Raw genomic sequence first — 23370 nt, 5'->3', positions numbered from 1 at the left:
GAGGTGGATAGGGAGTAATAACCATGAAGATGTAATACCAAAAAACTGGTAGCAAAGATCACTGTCCTGCAGAAACTATGTTGCAATGAAGTCGGCAAAGTAAGCCTTGTAGAAAAGATATCACTGGGTGTGGCTAGGTAGTGCAGTGCATATAGAGCACCGGCCCTGGAGTCAGGAATACCTGAGTTCAAATATGGCCTCAGACACTTAATAATCACCTAGCTATGTGGCCTTGGGCAAGCCACTTAACTCCATTTTGCCTTGCAAAAAAAAAATCTAAAAAAAAAAAAGATATCACTGAAGATATTGTCAGCAGTGCGATGAATGACTGGCTACCTTTTTGCCTGAATGGGATCATGGAACTTTTTTCTATGAACAACTCGTGGCTATGTGTGAAATCTAAAAGGCACATTATAAAGGGGCAGTCACACCATGAACATGAAAAAAAATCTTTTGTCATATATGTGACAGAAATTATTATACTTTTGGTACAGAATTTGGTGCTCCTCCATCAGATTACTGGATTTGTGAGTGTTGTCAAAGAACTTCCCCACCACCCAGAAGAAGAAGATAGGGAAAAAAAATAAGAGTTTTGCCTTTTAAGCTATTCACTGTATCTAAATGAAAATTGTAGGGCAATGGATCATCACTTGATGAAATTCATTTCCTCGTTCCTTTGTCAATAAGCCAAGAGGGAGGGGAGGGGACAAGTCTATTCAAAGCAAATGTTAAGGTCCTCAAAGACATTGGGGTGATGCAGTATTAAAATCATGAGTTGTTACTCTATGCTATGCCTTGAACTCATGTGTGCCTTAACAATATGCCTCTTTCATGATCCTTAGTGTACCTAATTTTCCTACTGATAATATTTGTATTTGTGGAATATTATGCTTAGGTTTATGGATGTAATATTCTATTGTGACTTTTCTTGATATACTACTTAATTGAATGTCTTTACTTTGAATATTTGAATCCTCTGGCTGACTAGAGGAAAAAAGTAAGCACTTTGATACAAGTTCTCATGAGCCATGGTTTTAAGCAGATGAGAATTCAAAGAGCTCATTCAGCCTATTTGTATAGTCATTCTGTTCCTAGAGAATTTAAAATCTAGTTGGGGTGATAACATTAAGACACAATTAAAAATATTTTTAATAATTCTTGATAACTGGCTATAGGAACAAAAACAAAATAAGGAATAAATTAATACAAAACCCCCTTAATCTCCAAACTATTTGCAATTTGTTCTAAGAGGGTAGGGGGAGAGACAGATATAAAAACAAACAAAAAAAACCAATTACAGTTTCTTTGTCTCCTAATCTTGTTTTATTTGTGAGATCTTAAGTAGAGTATGTTAGTTTTGTTTTGTTTTGTTTGTCTGCATCATTTTACATTTATTTCCACGAGTTTTTATATTACTCATGTTTGTTCGAAGTTTTGTTGGTGATACAATGAAATTACATTACATTGCTATACTACATCTTCCATCATCCCATAGTTATTGAACAGGTAAGAGTACCCAGTTTTTTTGCTATTATGAATAATGATGCTATGAATAGGCTTTGTAGGTAAGTCTTTTCTCAACCATGTAATAACATCCTTAGGATACAGTTACTGGAGAGGTGATGTTTTATAACTATTATTCTACTTTACCAAATTGTTTTCCAAAAAGACTGCAACAGTTCTAAGTTTCATCAGCATCAATATAGGGTGCCTGTTTCCCCATAATCCAACCAACACTGAATTTTATTGTTTTAAATTTTTTGCCTCAGTTGTTTGAATTTGCTCTCCTCTGACAATGTGAAACAAGCAGGTAACAAGTATTTGTTGAAAGGTTACTTCAATCTTTAATGCCCCAGACAATCTTCTAAGATTAAATTGAAGACTAACGGTTGATCATTTTGTTAGGAAGACTTCTCTACATCAATAAAATCACAAGTTCAAACTGCCTCGAAAAAAGTCTACCTTAATAGACCATTGTAGAAAAAGATGTCAGTAAGTAGTTACTATTAACTACGAAGAGGTTAAAATACTAACAATACTCATTAAATTCTTTATGAAAGAGATTTTTAGAGTTGGACTAAACATGGCTCTTATTTTTTTTTAATAATTAATATAATAGGAGGTAACTAGGTAGAGCAGTGGATGGAGCACTGGCCCTAGAGTCAGAAGGACCTGAGTTTAAATTCAACCTCAGACACTTAATGGTTACCTAGCTGTGTGACCTTGGGAAAGTCACTTAACCCCATTGCCTTGCAAAAAAAACCCAAAATTTAAATATAAAAAAATAATTAATATAATAATGTAGATTCAATAAAGTCAATAAAATATCTTATTCCCAAAATATTGCAAGCTCTTAAACATAGAGACTTTTGTGGCATTTTTTGTATTTCCCTTATAGTTTTAAACCTATTATTCAATAAATGCTATTAAATTCCCTCTTGTGAAACTTGTGTGACCATGGGGAGGTTAACTCTCAAAGTTTTAGTTTCTCCTGTAGCAAAAGTGGAACAGCCACTAATCCTGGAGTTAGAGGATCTCAGTTCAAATTCTGCCTCTTACACTAGATCTACATGGGCAATTCATTCAACTGTATTGGATCTTGATTTTCTCAGCTATAAAATGAGGAATTTGGACTAGATGATCATTGAGATCCCTTCCAGGACTAAATTTATAATTCTACAAATTAATAACTCCTATTTATCTATTCAGCTACTGATAAATTCAAAATCTGTGGAGGCAAACACAGTTCTAAGCATAGATAATATCACTGATGCCTAATTAAAGTGTTTTTTTGTTTGTCCTTTGTTCTCAAAGACGACCATAACATCAGGGAGAAGATGCCATGATATGTATATGAACTGGATTTGAGTGAGGGAAAGCTGTGTAAGGTCACCAACCTCACTTTCTCCTCCAGAGTCATCTGGGTTCAGTGGCCAGATATGGATGAGGATGACTGAAGATAGCCTAGATGTGTGGCAATCAAGAGTAAATTGACTTGCCCAAGGTCATATAGCTAGTAAGTAACAGGTATCGGAGGCTAGACTCCAGGGCTGATGCTCCATGCACTGCATTCTCTAGCTGATGGGAGCTAGGAGGTACAGGAGATAGAACACTTGCTTGAGAATCAAGAAGACCCAAATTCAAATTCAACCTTAGACACTTACTAGCTGTTTGAAACTGGGCAAGTCCCTTAAACCTGCCTGCTTTCCCTGCCTAAAAGTAAATAATAGCCTTTACAATGTTTGTACCCCAGAATGTGCAGACAAACCATTTACTTTTTCATTACCTCTTCAGGAATAGGTAACTAGATATCCTGTTTATTCTCTTTACAACAGAGTTTTCTACCAGTCTTGGAAATATTTCCTTAGTGATCATAAAGTTCTACAGAACAATAGCAAGCATAAGCATATAAATTTGGAATTTACAAAGCACTTTCTATATGATCTCTCATTTGATCCTTACAAGTCCATAATAATGATGATATTATTATCCCCATTTAATAGAGTTGGAAATTGAGACTGAGTTCAAGATCTTGTTCAGGGTCATGGGGTCAGTTATTCTTAGGATGGAACAGCTCTTCCTAACTGCAAATCCAAGGCTCTTATCCAAGTGTGTGTGCCTCATCTAGCTATCTACCCTCTGAAGAAAGGCTTGTTTTCTGTTTTTGTAAATCCAGTTCATTACACAGTGCCAGGAATATAGTGGGTGTTTAACAAATGTTTATGGGACTAAATTGAAATGAAATTATTTGTATCTATTTCTTATTATTTAATATTACATATTTAACTATATTACTATTTAGAAAATATGTATGCTCTTTTAAAGAAAGCCATTAGGATTAAATATTTTCATTGTGATTTAAAAACTAAATCCAACATAAACCTAAGGAAGGCTAAGCCTATCTTCAACTCTTCCAGTTCGCTTCTCGATTTTGCTCAACAAAACACCTTCCTTGCTTGTTAGGTAGAGAATTAATAAAAATGATAATTTGCCAAGTAGCAGCAATTCAGCCAAAGCAAACATACCATTCATTAAGGAACAGTGTGTAAGCATATGTTTTACTTTCTTGGCCAACTTGGCTGCTAATTAGTATATTGCTCATATTATGCCAAATTAATATTTTTTATATTGAAAAAATAAGTGTAAAGTGTTTTTTGAATGGGAATAATCTGACAGCTCCCACCAAAATGTAAAAAGGTCCTGGTTGGAATAGTAGGTGTTAAGGATCAAATTTTTCCTAAAGATTAAATTCAACTTTCTCCTTTCAATTTTTTTCAACTTTAAAGCAAAAATTCCTCTGTGACCCTACTGGTGATGTCAGCAGGAAATATCAGAGCAATTAAATGAGGCATTTTGTGTGATAAAAAATATAGAGCATACCTTTAGAAAAAGCAAAATAATTTCTATAGATGAGTCTGAACAAATTGTAGGAGATTCTTGTTATTTCTTTTAATTTCTATCACCAGTGTCTTGGGATTCTCACACTAAAATCCTGGCAGTTTTATTGTACTTACCACAAAAACTTTGTTTAGCATTTTAAATAAATTGCATCATAAGGAGTAGGTAAATTTAGTTTTTTAAAAACAGCTCCAGCATACCTATATGAAATATTTTCAATAAATATACTTAGAACTAAAAAAGCTCTTTATAGAGTTTTACTGGTAGACAGCAATATACAAATATATTGTAGCTAATGTTATATATATATATATATATATATATATATATAACAAATATAATATATAGTTATATATAACATAATTGATATTTAACATTTAATAAAATTGACATTATAAATAATTATATGATATAATTCATGCTAGATATATTAGATATTAGCAATTAAATGGTACAGTGGTTGGAGTGCCAGATCTGAAGTCAGGAAGACTGATCTTCATTACTTCAGATCTAGCCTCAGAAACATTCTAGTTATATGACCCTGGACAAGTCACTTAACCCTGTTTGCCTCAGTTCCTTATCTATAAAATGAGCTGGAGAAGGAAATGACAAATGAATCAAGTATCTTTGCCAAGAAAATCCCAAATGGGGTATTGGTAACTTAGACATAACTGAACCCAAACAACAACAACAATATTAATGATAATATATTGCTATTTAGTAGCAATGTCTATCTCACTATTTATTGATCTATATATTGCTACATATAACAAGTTGACTGAGAAAGTCAGACCTACATGTGTATATACATGCATTATATATTCACATATATATATATGTTTATCCATATTCTTCTTATCTCTCCATCCCCCCTTTTTTCTGCCCTCATATCGCCTTCTGGTACCAGTTGTTTGTTTGTGAAATTGCCCTGTCATGCTCAGAGTCTTACGTGCCACGCACTCACACAATAAATCTACTGTAGCTCCAGACAATTTCTCTCTCATAAGAGAGCTTTCATTCTCAAATGCACATGATTTATTCTGTTCAGAACTTCTGCATATGTTTGGGATTTTTTTCTTTTTCTATTAATATCAGAATTTATGTATGTTTTTAATTAAAATGCATTTTTTCATAGATCATGGAAATAATATCAGAAATAAAAATAAATCCTTTGATCATCAGATATCAGAAGACTAATTAACATTTATAGAGCAGAAATTCTTTGTACGGTCAGAAAATGTTGAGATAATGTGGAAATATATATCCAAAATTCTCCACCTGCCAATTTCAAAAAAAAAATTATCCTTTTTAAATCATAGTGAACTTTTTAATTATGAAATCTTGATTTGCAGTTTGACAACAATTCTATACCTCCTCTTATGTAAAATTCTCAATTACCTACCTTACCAAGTCTTTTACCAAGAAAATTAATAAGCAAAGTTGACTAAGATGATTTTAACACTTCTCTCTCCCATCCATACTCTGGAGATATATAATAAAATGTTCAAACAAATTGTTAGAGGTGCTGTCCCATCTCTTTGGAGAAAAATACATGCAACTTTTAAGCTTAATCTTCATTACTAACACTTTGTCCATAACTTTCTTATATCTAGACAATTGTCCAAACCCTAAATCAAGCCCTAATTGGTAGGATTTGTTGATTTCTAAGTTGTAAATGCTTACACTGAAAATTGGACATTCTGACTCTTGGAAACCAGACTGAGCTGGGCCTAGTATATATTAAAGATATATCAGAAAAAGAATAGTCATCATAATTTACTAGAACATCATGGCTTGCCTTTTCAAGAGTTAATCCTATCTATTAACTTTATTAGTTCAAGAATCTGTTTTGGGGGTATGAACATGAGCACTCCCATGTAGGGGATACAAGCAAACTCTAGGTCTTAACAAATAATCTTTCTGAATGGCTAAAATAGAAAAAAAAAAATCTACATTCTATGGCCAGGCTGCCAGTCACGAGCAGTCCAGAATCTAGTCAGGTTAATCTCCAGTCACAAAACCTAAAATCTATCCCAAGGTACATAATCAAGTCAAACCAATTCAATTCAATTCAATAAACATTTATTAAGTGCCTACTATGAGACAAGTATTATTCTAAGCTGTGAGAATAAAAATAAAAGAAAGACTTCCTGTCCCTCAAGAAACTTACAATGTAATGGGGAAAGACAGAAGACAAAAGGCATCTGAAAAGGGAGAGGCAAAATACTTGGGGTGCCTACTGTGGGTGTATTATGCTAAAACACAACAACTCTGCCAGTGGGAAATGAAAAGTTACCTGAAAAGTTCAGATCTGAGCCCTCTCTAAGGATATCTTTGCTGGCAGCAAACATTAGCATGGACACCCATCCCCAGATCTCTGGGGATTCACCCTTCACCAGGTTTGACTGTCACCAAACTCTTGAATGAGTCTACAAGGTCACAGCTATGTCCAATAATCATTCTTCACTTAAGAAGAAGCAAGAATAAACAAATTAGAGATAGAAGTAGCAGTAAAGTTATGTGCTTTGTGTTACCTGGGAATGAGGTTAGAGGATATTAGACCAAGGACATTAGTAGTTCTTCTCTTGGTCAAAGAATCTTTGTTCATAGCTTCATACTGACTTTGAATGAGAGTTAGGACTTCCACAGTTTTATACATACATGTTGGAGCAATTTTCAGTCATTCAAGTGAAGGTCCAAAAGTTCCAATACAGATGTAGTATTATACCAATGATTTGTGGAATCAAGTGTGTTGATAACTCATGAATTTCTGAGCCACAACTAAATATGCATAGAAGATGGAATAGCTTTCAAGTGGGAATTTATTTGATCTCTAGAAGGGGGGGAGGGGAGATAAGGGAGATCCGAAGCATTCCCCCACACCATTCATGTAATAACATCTCTATATCTTTTAAGTTTGTTTCCTCATTTTAGGTGAAAGGGTAATCTAAGCTGGGAGGGCCCAAGGAATCAGTGAGTTTGAGAAGTCCATCTAAACTGACCAGAGGTCCCACTGTCAACTGAAATCCTCCAGAGGGCAGCTGTCAACAACAGGGGAAATAGCTGGAAAGAAAAAGTGGAAAGACAATTCCCCAAAGAGATGTGGGCAGTTTTAGAGATCATGACCCACCACCACCCACCATGACAGAGAGAAATCCTGGCTATGAACTCTAGAAAAACATCAATCCTTGGACTCCAGCAAAGAGCCTACCATATGTTAGGCCCTATGCTAAGATCTGGAACTACAAAGAAAGGGAAAAGACAGTCCTTGCTTTCTGGGAACTCGTAGTCTAACAGAGGAGACAACATGAAAAACTATGTACAAATAAGGCACAGACAGGATCAATTGGAAAAAATTTACATAAAACACTAGAATTAGGGCATTGGGGAAGAGAGGACTTTGAAGATATGAAAGAAAGATGAGAATGGGGAACATTCCATGAATGAGGAATAGTCATTGAACAGAGCCAGAATGGAGAGATGAAACATGTTGTGGGAGGAACAACAAGGAGATCAAGATCACTGAATCACAGAGTACATGGAGTGGGGAGAGATATAAGGTACAAGACTGAAAGATGGGGAAGGGGAAATGATGAAGGTCTTTGGATACCAAACAGAAGATTTTATGTATGATCCTTCAGGTAATAGAGAGTTGCTGTATATATTTCTTTCCCATTGTACTTTAAATTTAAACTCATTTTCCCTTGGGAACTCTTGTGTACAAGAAGAGACTGTACCCCTAAGTGTGTGGGAAATTATTTTAAAGTACCATTCCTTCTGAGCAATATCCTTTTTATGAAAACTAATTGATGTCAACTGGTTTATTGATATTAGATGATGTCTCTAATAGGATTCAGAAACAGCATTAATAGATACCAAGGTAACTGGAAAGAGAGCTGTGCTCTCAAAAGTAATAGAAAAGTTGGGAAGAGGAATGAGTTGGGGATGGGAATGGAGATATTAAGTTCAGTTTTTGATATACTGAGTTTAGGATATCTATGGGACATCAAATTTAAGATGTCTATGAGGTAGTTGTAGATGTGAGGTAGTTTCAAATAAATGTATTTGAAAATTTTCAGCATAGAGATGATAACTGAATCCATGGGAGATAATAATATCACTCAGTGAAATAATACACAGGGAGAATAAGCAGCAGAAAGAATAGCCAGGGGCATGGAAGTTGGCGTGTCCTGAATGCCAGGGAAGTTATTCAGAAAGTCAGGAAATAGAGGCTACAGAGAGGGTATGAAGATAAGGATGTAGAAAAGGTCATCATACTTGACTTCTAGCTTTCACTTCCAAGTACAATATTCTTGTTCATGGCAAAGTGACCTTTCATGCATTGTGCTGAAATAATTTCAACAATTTTGCAAAAAAATTGTCACTATTTTATCCTTTTAACCTTCAGTGTTCAAAAGAATTATTAATCACTTAGAAGAATTGAACCTGCATTCAGGAAATACCACTGTAAGGGAAAATAGAGGCATTAATGGTTTGGTTCAAGGTACAGACTTAAACTTACCTATATATTTGCTTGAGATATAAAGTCATAAATTTTTCAGCCTTCCTTTTTCTTAGCAAAAATATACTTTTTTATATGATTTAAAAATGCATCACCAAATATGCTACATGTAGAAAAATTGTTTAAAAATACCTAAGGTACAATTTAGGACTTCTTTTACTAAGTCTTCATCACTATTTCATCTTGGTAGGGTCTTATTTTTATATTTTAACTTACCTTACTTGATATGTTAAGCAGGTAACTTATACCATTTAATATATGTACTGGGACTCAGCAATTCTGGAATAAATGAAAATTAAATATAGTTTGTGAATAATTTACTACAATAATTACTTTAATCATTAACTTTTAAATTCTACAAAATTTTATTTTACAATTCAAAAAATTTCAAGGCAAATTGCTATGTATTGGTGGCACCAATGAATTAATTGGGAGCTAGCTTTCCATCATGGAGCTTCGGGTAACAATTTTAATATTCTAACAATGCCTAAAGCTGAAATTTAATAAGCTGTTAACACAGATGGGATTTCTTTTTCAAGTGAAAAAAGTGATTAAAATCTTTACTGTTTTCTAATTATTTTGCTAATTTAAAAATCAAAAGAATTCTTCTGATTTTACCCCCTTTCTTCAGAATCTAACCTCCAAAGCACAAGACTTTCCATTTAAAAAGTCATCTTTTGCCTGGCCCAATTCATCCAGTTTTGTAAACTTTGGAGAAAGGCAGAGTATATATTGAGTCCAAGTCCCTGTCAGACCATAAGGATGCCCTCAGAGGCGAATAGGGTAAAAAAATATGCATAGTAGGCACCCAAGAGGGATTTGAGTGAAACATTTCAGAGTTCAAGTCAGGTTTTTTCCCAGGATTCAGACCATAAAATATGAGAGGGAAAACACAGATGTTCGCGCGCGCGCGTGTGTGTGTGTGTGTGTGTGTGTGTGTGTGTGTGTGTGTGTGTGTGTGTGTGTGTATAACAAACTTAGCTGATCAGAATAAGAGCATTTACTACTTGCTGGGCCAAGGTCAAGGAAATCACTGGAGATATAAGAAAGTTGGACAAAAACCTAGGAATCACTCACTGTGGGAGGATAATACTTGTTTGCTCAGAGATTTCTGGGAGATGTCTGCTTTTTAAGCTCTACTCTCCCAAGAGAGCCTGAGGACACTCAGCTAGCACTGCCAAATATTTTGCAAGCTGTTATGAGACAATTTCTTCACAGCATTTCTTTTAAAAGATTGTTTTTTTAAAAAAAGTGTTATCAAACTTTAGAAGAAATTGCATTTCATAATTTTTTTATGATAACAACACTAATCCCCTTTTACTTAGAGGCAATTTAGCTGCTTCATAACAATGCCAACACAATCTATTAGGATGAAATTAAATTGTAAAAAAGAAGACGCACAGTTATTTCTTCAGGATTCTCCATGCCAATGGGACTTCTGAATGAAGTTTAAATATCAATAGCCATTAAATATAAAGTCTATTTCCAAACCTGAATTTTTATAAAATAGGATTTGAAATAGTCAATGAATGTGTTGATACAAGCAAGATTAATTAATAAGCTTAAAATCCAGGAATATTGTTATAAGGAAGCAAATTTCCTTGCTTTTAAACACTTTAATTGGGAACTTTAGTCTCAAAAAATAATGTCTACCTAAGCACAACTCATAAGCTGTTATTTATTAAATACCTTATTCTTCAGAATCTGCCATCTAACCTCTGGATGAGCCAAATTTATTTTTCACAATCATGTGGCATAAAATTAGGCAAAATTATTCTCCTGAGTTATGAGATGGACAGCTCTTCTTTGAATATTCCTAATATTAATTCTTTCATCTTTAGAGTTCATGATAAATCAAATACTATATTTGTTGCAAATCTACAAGAAATCTTAAGATTTGTGTATTTATATAACAATTTTAATTACTACTAATGACTATAGTCTTGTAAAAGTATTACAAATATAATAGTATTATAAAACTTTACATTGAGCCTCATGAAATTTTATCTGATTAAATTTGATCCAATGTCTTGTCTACAATTTTGAGGATCCTGACCATCTTATACAAAGTAGTTCCTAAAACTCACAATCCTGCTCCAAAATTTGTTAGTTTGAAATAGACTTTGTAAGCCTGTCTTCTCTAAACATTTTTATTCTCTACTCCTTCTATGGATTTTTAAACCATTATTTAAACCTCCTTCTAGTCCTGGCTAAGACAAGTCTAACTCAGGGTTTAAGTAAGTTAAAAAAGAAAAAAAAATTTAAAGAAGGAAGTCAATTGGCAGAATAGTTCAGTCATCTCATTATTCCCATAACTATTCATCACAGTAGCAACTCTACCAACTATCCATGAATAATATCATATCATATCATCTATAGTGAGACAGGAGAAAGGATGGGAGTGCAGATTCAATTCCTTCTGTCATGGGCAAGAAGGAGATCACTCCCACAAAGTGTTCCTTGTTATTGACTCATACATATTGAGTTCGTGTCCTGGTATATAGACAATTATGAAGGAAAAGGATGAGACCCTTTTTGTACTCTCTGATTTATTATACTCTAATGCCAGAATAAAACTCTGTGGAAAACCTCTTAAATAAAGTTTAAATATGGCCAGTAGTGTACTGACAAATGTTTAACAGCCAGGTCTCTGAAAAATTAAATGCACGACATGCTTTTAAATTTAATCTGCATTGTTAATACCTTCTCTATCACTTCCTTAAGTCTAGACAATCAACCCAAAAAAAATCAAGCCTTAATTTGTAGCATTTGACAATTTTAGAATTGTAATTGCTCTCACTGGAAATTTAACAATCAACTCTCAAGAGATGATACTAGTTTACACCTTCATGCGCTGGGTTTGTCTAGGATCCCTCCAAAAAAATTAGTAGGGTCCCTTCTAGAAAGGAACTTGATATGTAAAATCAATCAGATGTAAAACAGCTATTTGTTTCCTTTATACAAAAAGAAATGTTTAAAATAAAAAGAATTGATGGACATGCAATTAAAAATACTTGAAACAGCAACCCATTACTCCTATTTTACTAAATAAAAGTGTTTAGTGATATAATTTTCCACTAAGGGCTGATAACCTCCCATCCCCAATGCCTCATTATAATAACATATTTAATGAAGTTATAACATTTCTAATATTATTCTTTGATTCAAAAATTCTATAGGAGTAATGATTTTAAAATTATTTTAATGACTTTTTATTTAATACATTGTTATTGCACTTTAATAATTTTTATTGCATTGTGATCAGGAGGATATGTATATAATATTTCTGGTTTTGCACATTTGTTTGTGAGGGTTTATCCTAAGATGTCAATAATTTTTATAAAGCTACCATAAATAGATGAGTATGTATATACTTTCCATTTTTATTCAATAATCAGCAGAGAGCTAGCATATCTAATTTTTCTAAAATTCTATTCAGATCTTTATTTTCTCTCTATTTTTGTTAGATTTTTTCTGTAGTTGAGAGAGGGCAAATTGAAGTCCTCCGATTATTATAATTTTATTATCTATTCATTTTTATAATTAATTTACTTTTTCTAAGTGTTTAGAAGCTTTGCCAATTGCTTCATATGTATTAAATATTAAAATCAAGTCATCTGTTATCTTTCAGAAAAATATAGCTTCCTTCTTTTTTCTTTTTTAATTAAGTTGGGATTTGCTGTTGCCTTGTATATAATCATAAGTACTATCCTTGTATTTTTGTCTTTCGTTGAGGTATAATAGATTTTGCTACTATTCCTAATTTTAATTCTGAGGTTTTGTTTTATTTGTGTTTTTTTAGTATATTTCTTATAAACAACATACTGTTGGATTCTTATTTTCTAGTACATTCTATTATAATCCTCCAATCAATCCTCTTGTCTTTTTTGGTACTCATTCATGGTAATGATAGCTAATCATTTATTTCCCTTCATTCTATCCTCTTGTGATTTTTTTTCTGCTGAGAACTCTCATTATTTGAAATAGAAACAAATTAGAATCCTCCCAAATAAATTCAGGAGTAAAATAAGATGTCTATTGCTAACACTTCTTTTTGATGTAATATTTAGACATACTAGCTATAATATTAAGAAAAAAGGAATTAAGGGAACAATCATAGGTTAAAAAAGAATCAAAATTTTCATTTTTTAAAATGATATGATGGTGTATTTAAAGAATCCTGAAGGGTCAACTAAATAAATAATTGAAAGATTGACTTCAGCAAACTTGATACAAAATTAACCTGCACAAATTATCAACATTCCTATAGAAGGTGTCACAAGTGTTAGTGCAAGTTTTAAGTTTTAATAGGATTTAGTTTTAATAGCTTGTAACTACACCAAGGATTTTGTGACACACACTATAAAATACCAGTAAAACTCAGAAGTAATAGAGAAATTATACTTAAGATAGCTACAAAGGATAGAAAATACTGGATAGTCTACCTAGCAAAATGTATACAGGAACTATATAAATTCTATTACAAACAAACCTAGATATATAAAGTCAAATCATGCATTAGTGATAGACGGGAAAATTATCTATTAGATCTACAGATAAGAGGAAAAATGACCAAACAAAGAATAAAGATCACAGAAAATAAAATAGATAATTATGAATACACAAAATTTTTTAAATTTTGCATAAATCTAAAAAAGTTCCTATTAAAAGGGAAAAATTAATTGAGAGAAATTTTGGAAGCAAGTTTTTCTGATAAAATCTCATTTCTAAGATATATAAGGAAATGATTCAAAATTATAAGGGGAAAAACCCATTTCCAAATGGTCTAAATATATTAACAGATAATTCTCAATGGGAGGAACCCAGGTTATTAATAACCATATAAAAATGCCTCAAATTATTATTAACTAAGGATATGGAAATTAAAGCAGATCTGAAATTCCACCTCACACCTAACAGAGTTGCAAAAATGGCAAAAAGAAAATGATAAATGTTGAAGGAACTGTGGGAAAATGAGCATATATCTAGGTTTGTTTGTAATAGAATTTATATAGTTCTTGTATGCATTTTGCTAGGTAGACTATCCAGTATTTTCTATCCTTGGTAGACCTTGAGTAGGTACATTCATTCTGGAAATTAATCTGAAATTATACGTAAAAATGTACTAAACAGTTCATTTCTTTTGACCCAGGTATACCACTGCTACACTTCTAACACTTCTAATCAAAAGAGATAAGAGGAAAAGGAAAAGATCTTATATAAATATTATATATATATATATATATATATATATATATATATACACATATATAAATAAATATTTACAGTTAGCTCCTTTTTTGCAGTGATAAAAGACTGGAAAATTAGAGAATACCTAACAACTAAGAAACAGTCAAATAAGTTGTGTTGTACGAATGTGATTGAGTACTATTGCGCTATAAGAAATAAAGAAATGGGTAATTTCAAAAAAAAAAACATGAACCAATGCAAAGTAACATGAGTAGAACCAGAAGAATAATTTGTGTTATGGCATCAATACTTTAAAAATGAATAATTTGGGGGGCAGCTAGATGGCATTGTTTATAAAGCACTGTTCCTGGAGTCAGGAAAACCTGAGTTCAAATTCTGCCTCAGACATTTGATACTTGCTAGCAGTGTGACCAACTGTACTACAAAAACCTAAAAAAAGGTACAATTTTAAGAATTTTTATAAACTAATGAAGAATGAAATGAGCAGTACTAGGGGAACAATTTGTTCAATAGCTACAATTTTGTAAAAATAAACCATTTTGAATATAATATAATTGACAATGGTAGATACAATGAATGACCATTCATGATTCCAGGGGTCTGATGATGTGATCCTAAAGGGTGATGTATTTAGAATGTACAATACAACATTTATTATTGTATAGTCATTGAGAAACTTTGCTTTGCTTGACCCTATATGCATATGTATGTATATATATATAAACATGTATATATATATATATATATATAATATTTAACAAGAAATTTATTTTTCTTTTCCTTTTTTAAGTTGAGTAGTAAGTGACAGAGAGAGAAAAAAGATTTCTGTTAATTTTTTAAGTGAATATAGGAAAGTGGTGTTATTAATATAGAATGTTGGGGCAGCTAGGTAGCGCAGTGAATAGAGCGCTGGCCCTGGAGTCAAGAGTACCTGAGTTCAAATCTGACTTCAGATGCTTAATAATAGCTGTGTGACCTTGGGCAAGTCACTTAACTCCGTTGTCTTGCAAAAAACTAAAAAAAATATATAGAATGTTGTATGCATTTTCAAATGAGCTCATTGTATTATTAGTTTTACCTATTACTTTGTCACAAGAGATCTCACAGGAAGTATGAGTAATCTGTAAATGATTGTGTTAAAAACATCATTAAAAATAAAAAAGAAAGGAGTGTACTATTCAAAATCCATTAGAAGGAAGTCCAAGAACTATCAAAGTAGTTAACATCACTGAGCATTAGATGATAATGATTATTTACTTAACAGTAAAACTTCAAAGAATTACATTCAAAAGGGTAAAAAAAGGCTATTTCAGAACACTTCAATATTTGTAATTGCACAAAAAATTGTCCCATTTTGATATATATGATATACACATTTTTGTTTATTATATGCAACATATGCTTATACCAACTACTGATATATGCGCAGTTATACTTATGTATGTATAACTATATATCTATATGCATTTATACAATGTGATTATATATGATATACCAATACTATGGTTATTTTACATATAAATATGTACATATAAACTTACAAAAAATAACACTTAGATGCATACATACATGCAAATGTGTGCTGATTCTAGTAGTGGCATATCAATAAACATTGAAGGCTGAGTGACCCTGAGCAAATCACTTAAATACCAAGTTTCCTGAGAAACTCTTTAATATCACAAGTAGTACAACTGTGGATCTGCTTTGGCAAAAAGAGTTTCTTCCTCAGAAATTCTTTATATGAATAAGATTCAGTTTTGAACTCATCCAGAAACAGGCTTCCATAAAGCAAATTTCTTTGCTAATAAGTCTAAAGTCATCAAGCAATTCTGATAACAACTTAACTCAGTTGATATTGCAGAGCTATGAATATATAGTATGACACTCTGGAGCTTTTCATCATATCTTGTCAAGAATATCACAGTAAGAGTTGCTTCTCAAGACTTCTGAACAAGATGGCAGAGAGAAGCCAGGCACTGTCTTAAGCTCTCCTGGCTTTCCCTCAGAACTAACATGAACCAAGCCTCTTAACAGAATTTGAATCCATAGAACCTAGAGAAGAACTTGTGAGAACATTGGTCAGTAACATCTGTCTTAAGGGAGTGTGGGCAAGCCAAGGGCAGAGAGCAGAGAGCCAGTGCAGGGGCGGTGGGGTTAGGTCCAGGGACTAACCTGAGAACAGTGACAGAAGCTTTGACTGTGTTCAAGGAGGGGATGGGAGAGCTCCAGCACAGCTCCAGCACAGTGGCTAGACATCAATTCAGTCATCTTGGCTGATCTGCATGACTAGGACCAGAGCCTCCATGTCTCTAATTGAGTCCCCTCCCCCCATTCCTGTGAGGGAAAGTGACTCTTTCCAGAACAAACATCATAACAGCCCCACTACCCCCCCCCAGCCTCAAGTGTGGGCCAAATATTTCCCCCAGTGCTAATTGAGGATTAGGTATAGCCTGAGAGTCCAGCCCAAATTGTTCAAGGATAACCCAGATCCTGCTGCTCCCTCCACCTCCCCAGACCTATGGAGTGGGCCACTAATCAAGGTCACAGATATTCCAGAGGAAGCATCTAGCATCCCTTACTGGCCAGCCCACTTGGAATTACTAAGCCCAGTGAGCAAAGCCTCTAAAGATCTCAACACCAAAGGTCTGTGAACCAGCCCCTGCTCCAACATAAAATCCTAGGAAAATGAAGAAAGGCCAGTGGAAAGTGGGGTCCAATTGAATATTACTTTGAAGTCAAGGATCCTAACTCAGAACTAGAGATTCAGAGGAGAATATGAATTGGTCTCCAGTCCAGAAATACTTCTTAGAAGAGATCAAGGAGTTTAAAAATCAATTGGAAAAATTGAGAAAAGAAATGTAAGAGAAAATTAACATCTTGCAACAAGAAAACAAATCCTTAGAAAATACAATTGGACAAGTGCAAAAAGAAAATAATTATCTCAAAACCCCAATTGGGCAAATAGAAAACTCCTTCAAAAATAGAAGTGACCAATTGGAAAAGGATTTGAAAAAGGTAAATGAAAATTCTTCTTTAAAAGAGATTGAAATCTGTGGAAACTAATGACTTCATGAGCCAACAAGAATCTGTTAAATAAAAACAAAAAACGAAAAAAATAGAAGAAATTGAAAAATATCTCATTGCCAAAACAACTGACTTGGAGAATAGATTCAGGAGAGACAATTTAAGAATCATTGGGCTTCTTGAAAGCATTGAGGAGAAAAAAAATCCTGGATCAACATTTCAGGATATAGTGAAGAAGAATTGCCCTGCTGTCATGGAACTAGAGGGCAAAATAGTTATTGAAAGAATACATTGATCCTCTCTTAAAGAGATCCCAAAATGAAAATACCAAGTAATATTGTGGCCAAACTCCAGAACTATCAGATAAAGGAGAAAATCCTGCAAGCAACTAGAAAGAAACAATTTAAATACCTAGGAGCTACCTTAAGGATTACACAGGACCCAGCTGCATCAATATTATGGGATCATAGGGCCTGGAATATAATATTCAGAAGAGCAAGGGAGCTTGGAGTGCCCAAGAATTCACTATCTGGCAAAATTGAGCCTTCTCTTCCAGCGGAAAAGAAGAATATTTAATATAGGAGACTTACACCTTTTCCTGATGAAAAAACAGAGCTAAATAGAAAACTTGAACTTCAAACAAGAGATACATGAAAAGGTAAAAAGGGGAAAAGAAAAAAACTGTCATTCAATAAGATGAAGTTGGCTATATCCCCAACTGGGAGAAAAATTCTCATAACTCTTGAGAATTGTAACTCTGTTAGAGAGAATATGCTTAGCCAGAAGTAATGCACACTCATGACTTGTCCATGACTCTGAGTGATTTAAAAATAATACCTCCTTAAAAAGGAGGGACAGCAAAGAGATGGGAGGATAGAAGAGAATGAATGGGGTAAATTACATCACACAAAGAGGTACAAAGGACCTATTGCAATAGAGGGGAAGAAGAGAGGAGGTGAGAACCATCTGAATCTTACTCTCACCAGATTTAGTTCAAAGAAGAATTAACATAGACTCTCAGTTAAGTTTAGAAACTTAGCTTACTGTTCAAGTATTAAGAACAGAAAGGGGAAGGGGGAAGGAAAAGAGGAAGGACAGAAGCAAGGAAAGGAAGAAGAGGCAAAGGGAAAAGGGAAAGAAAGGGGAAGAGGGTTGGAAATAAGGGAGCAAATACACTGAAGGAAGTGGTATTCAGAAGTAAAATACTGGGAAATAGGGACAAAGTGAAAAAAGGTGAAAATTATGAACAGAGGGAAGATAACATGGAGAGCAATGAAGAGTTAATAATTAAAATTTTGAATGTGAATGGTATGAACTCTCCCATAAAATGTAAGTGGGTAGCAGACCAGAATCCTACAATATGCTGCTTAAAAGAAACTCCTTTGAAGCAGAGGACATACAGAGTAAAGGTAAAAGGCTGGAGCAGAATATATTATGCTTCGGCTAAAATGAAAAAGGCAGGGGTAGCAATCCTTATTTTATACAAAGCAAACACAAAAATAGATTTCAATAAAAGAGATAAGGAAGGAAAGTATATCCTTCTAAAAGGTACCATAGACAATGAAGAAATTTCAATATTAAATATGTGAGCACCAACTGGTCTAGCATACAAATTCTTAGATTAGAAGCTGAATGACTTACAGGAAGACAAAGGCAGCAAAAGTCTACTAGCAGGAGACTTCAACCTCCCACTTTCAGAATTAGATAAATCTAACCATAAAATAAACAAGAAGGAAGTTAAGTAGGTAAATAGAATGTTAGAAAGCATAGACATGGTAGACTTTGGGGGGAAATTGAGTGGGGATAGAAAGGAATATACGTGTTTCTCCAGTACATGGCACCTGCACAAAAATTGACTACATACTAGGGCATATAAACCAAATAACCAAATTTAGAAAGGCAGAAATAGTGAATACTTCCTTTTCAGATCAAAATGCAATAAAAAATTACATGGAATAATGGGCCATGGAGAGATAGAGTTAAAACTAATTGGAAACTAAATAACTTCATTTTACAGAATAAGTGGATCAAATAACAAATTATAGATAGAATTAATGATTTCATCCCAAACAATGACAATAATGAGACAACATCAAAATGCACGGGATACAGTCAAAGTAATTATTAGGGGATATATTATAACTCTAAATGCTTACATCAATAAAATAGAGAAAGAGGAAATCGAACTAAGCATGCAACTAAAAAAATTAGAGAAAGTACAAGTCAAAACCCCAAATAAACCAAATTAGAAATTCTAAAAATTAAAGGAGAAATTAAATAATCAGAAGCAAGAAAACTATTGAACTAATAAATAAAACCCTTGGCTTTATGAAAAAAACAGTAAAATAGATAAGCTTTCAGTTAACTTGATTAAAAAAGAAGAAAACCAAACTACTAGTCTCAAAAATGAAAAAGGTAAACTTACCACTAATGAGGAGGAAATGAAAATAATAATTCTGAGCTATTTTGCCCAACTGTATGTAAATGAATTTTATAATCTAAGTTAAATGGATGAATATTTACAAAAATATAAGTTGCTCAGGTAAAATGAAGAAGAAATTAAATACCTAAATAATACTGTCTCAGAAAAAAATTCAACAAGACATCAATGAGAAAAAATCTCCTGGGCCAGATGGATTCACAAGAGAATTCTATCAAACATTTAAAGAACAATTGGTTCCAACTCTACACTCTTTGGAAAAATAGGTGAAGACAGAACTCTGTCTAATTCCTTCTATGACACAAAAATGGTGCTAATACCTAAACTATGAAGAATTAAAAGAAAGAAAATTATAGACCAATTTTCCTAATGAATATGGATGTGAAAATCTTAAATAAAATCTTAGCAAAGTGAATTAAGCAAATTATCACTAGGATAATACACTATGACCAAGTAGAATTTACTCCAGGAATGAAGGGTTGGTTTGAAATTAGGAAAATTGTCAGTATATTAACAAACCTAACAGAAATCATATGATTATCTCAATGGTTGCTGAAACAGCCTTTAACAAAATACAGGGCGGAGCCAAGATGGTGACATGAAGGGATTGAGTCTTAGGAGCTCTCTGATAAAAACTCATAAACTAAGGACTCTAACTAAACTTTTGAGAGACAGAACCCAAAAAGGAATCCAGTGAGGCAGTTCTCCTACTCAAGGTAACCTGGAAAAGAGCAGAAAGGCTCTGCTCCCCGGGTAGGAGGGGTGGCCTGCCAGAGGGGTGGCCCATCAGAGTGAAAGAACTTCAGCCTCCCAGAGGCAGCCCCAGGGTGCTGGAAGCCGAGGCTCACAGCAGTGGGGGAGTCTCCTGAGCTGCACCCCAAGGAGCACCGGGCACAAAGTGGGGGAACAGCGGCGGACCTCTGCCAGAGCGAGCACATGGAGCCCAGCCCACGGGGCACACAGGGAGCAGCTTGGTCTTTCCCCAGCCCAGAGCTGGAAACAGAAGCAGACAGAGCAGGTAAGCAGGAGCCTCCAGGGCATGAGCCCATTGAACCTAGGGAGGGGAGTGAAGAGAGAGAGAGACTGCCGAGCTCTGTCCTCTGCCTCTGGAACAGGACTCTGGGGCTCTAAACACATTCAGATCCTGATCCCAGTCTAGGCCCCCCCCATAGAACAACAGGGCCCCCCCACCTCAGCCCCATGGCAGAGGGGGGCACTTATGGTCATTCACAGACCAGGAGGGAGGATAGAGCCTCACACACTGAGACCCTTCTGGGAGTGTCCCAAAAAGCTCAGGAAAACACCCCAAAACCAGGCTCAGGGTGGGAAAATGAGCAAGCAGAAACATAAGAGGAAGACCATTGAGAAATATTTTGCTCATGAGCCCAAGAAGGATCAAAATACTCAGTCTGAAGATGAGGAAGCACAAGCTCCTGCATCTAAAGACTCCAAGAAAAACAGAAATTGGGTTCAGGCTATGACAGAGCTCAAAAAAGACTTTGAAAATCAAATGAAGGAGTTGGAAGAAAAACTGGGAAAAGAAAGGAGAGAGATGCAGGAAAAACATGAAAATGAAGTCAGCAGCTTAGTCAAGGAAATCCAAAAAAATGCTGAAGAAAATAGCATGCTAAAAACCAGCTTAGGTCAAATGGATAAAACAGTTCAAAAAGTTGAGGAGAAGAATGCCTTAAAAAGCAAAATTGGCCACATGGAAAAAGAGATAAGAAAACTCTCTGAGGAGAACAAATCCTTCAGACAAAGAATAGAATTCAGGGAGATTGATGAATTTACCAGAAATCAGGAATCAATACTTCAAAACCAAAAAAATGAAAAATTAGAAGAAAATGTGAAATATCTCATTGAAAAAACAACTGATATGGAAAACAGACTTAGGAAAGATAATTTGAAAATTATTGGAATACCTGAAAGTCATGATCAGGAAAAGAGCCTTTACATCATTTTCAAAGAATTACTACAGGAAAATTGCCAAAAAAACAACCCCCAGGAATATTATAGCCAAGTTCCAGAACTCCCAAGTCAAAGAGAAAATATTACAAGCAGCCAGAAGGACACAGTTCAAATATCGTGGAGCTGCAGTCAGGATCACACAGGACTTAGCAGCAACTACATTGGAAGCTCGTAAGGCTTGGAATACAATATACCAGAAGGCAAAAGAGCTTAGAATGCAGCCAAGAATGAACTACCCAGCAAGGCTGAATATCCTCTTCCAGGGAAAAAGATGGACTTTCAATGAACCAGGGGAATTTGAAAGGTTCCTTTTGGAATGGCCAGAGCTGAACAGAAGGTTTGATCTTCAGATACAGGACTCAGGTGAAGCATGGAGATTGGAGGAGACAGGGGAAATATGAGGTACTTAATGAGGATGAACTGCATGTATAGAAAAATGATACTGATAATATTCATATGAACCATCTCAGTTAATAGAGCAGGTAGAGGGAGCTTTTATAGTTGAAGCACAGAAGAAAGCTGAATTCGAAGATAAAATATGGTGCAAAAATGGAGTCAATAGGAAAAAAAGGGAAATGGAAAGGGAGAAAGAAAAAGGAGAGGGGGAATAGTCCAAGATATTTCACATAATAAGATTTTTTTTATTACAATGAGCTATTGCAATGATATGGAAGGGGGGAGGCAAGGGGGAATGAGGGAACCTTTGCTCTCATCAGAGATGGCTAGGAGAGGAAACAGCAAATATACTCAATGGGGTATAGAAAACTGGAGTAAGAAGGAGGGGGGAGCAGGGGGAAGGGGTGGGGATGTGAATAAAGGAGGAGAGGATGGACCATGGAGGGACAGTGTTCAGATATAACACATTTTCTTTTTAACTTCTTGCAAGGGGCTGGGATTGGATGGCCTGCCCAGCACCATAGGGCCAGGTGGATTCTGGGCCTAAGGGGTGGTATGGGGGCTCAGGGCTTCTTGGTCCCAGGACCAGGGATCTGTCTGCTGCACCACTCAGCTACCCTACAGCAGAGTCAGAGTGAAAGGAGAGAGAAAATATAGTACATGGTAGTGGAGAAATAAGAAAGGAGGGAGTTGCGATCAGCAATGGCAACGTTGGAAAAATATGGAAGTAACTTTTGTGATGGACTTATCATAAAGAATGTGATCCACTCACGACAGAGTTGATGGTGTTGGAACAAAGACTGAAGCACATTTTTTGTTATTATTATTTGGGGGAGGGTGCAGGGCAAATGGGGCTGGGTGGCCTGCCTGGGGCCACATAGCAGAATGATCTTTGGGTGTCTGGGGCCGGATTCGGACCCAGGTGCTCCTGGCTCAAGGGTCAATGCTCTGTCTGCCACCCAGCCACTCCTACTATTATTACTATTTTATTTTATTTGGGGTCTTTTTTTAATCTTTCTTCTTTTTGGTTTTTACAGGGCAGTGGAGATCGGGTGGCTTGCATGTCACATGGCTGGGTGATTATTGGGTTTACGAGGCTGGATATGGACTCCGGTGCTCGTGGCTCCAGGGCTGGTGCTTTGTCCATTGCGCCACCTGGCCATACCTACAATTATTACTATTATTTTTTTTAATTTCAATTTTTTTCTCTCCCCTTTACTTTTTTCGCCCAAGCAAGTCTATCTATATTCATGGGGGGAGGGGTATTTTGCTTACTTGTAAACAAGTATATTTTATTAATGTAAAAAAAAACCATTTGTACGAAATGAGAATAAAAAATAAATTAAAAAAGAGAGTGAATACAAAAAAAATACAGCATCCGTTCCTACTAAAAACCCTAGAGAGCATAAGA

At 34.8% G+C, this 23370-nt stretch overlaps 1 long non-coding RNA gene across 1 annotated transcript in view; it reads right to left on the bottom strand.

Moving 5' to 3' along the window:
• LOC141498537 (uncharacterized) overlaps positions 1 to 23370 on the bottom strand; it is a 74589-nt gene that overhangs the window by 30944 nt on the left and 20275 nt on the right. Inside the window, exon 2 of the long non-coding RNA XR_012471676.1 lies at positions 9137 to 9199. This is a non-coding gene — a long non-coding RNA (uncharacterized LOC141498537). The remainder of the gene's footprint in view (positions 1 to 9136; positions 9200 to 23370) is intronic.

The sequence above is a fragment of the Macrotis lagotis genome, chromosome X, assembly GCF_037893015.1.
Source record: "Macrotis lagotis isolate mMagLag1 chromosome X, bilby.v1.9.chrom.fasta, whole genome shotgun sequence".
Classification (NCBI taxonomy): domain Eukaryota; kingdom Metazoa; phylum Chordata; class Mammalia; order Peramelemorphia; family Peramelidae; genus Macrotis; species Macrotis lagotis.
This window is presented reverse-complemented; position numbering and strand designations above follow the sequence as displayed.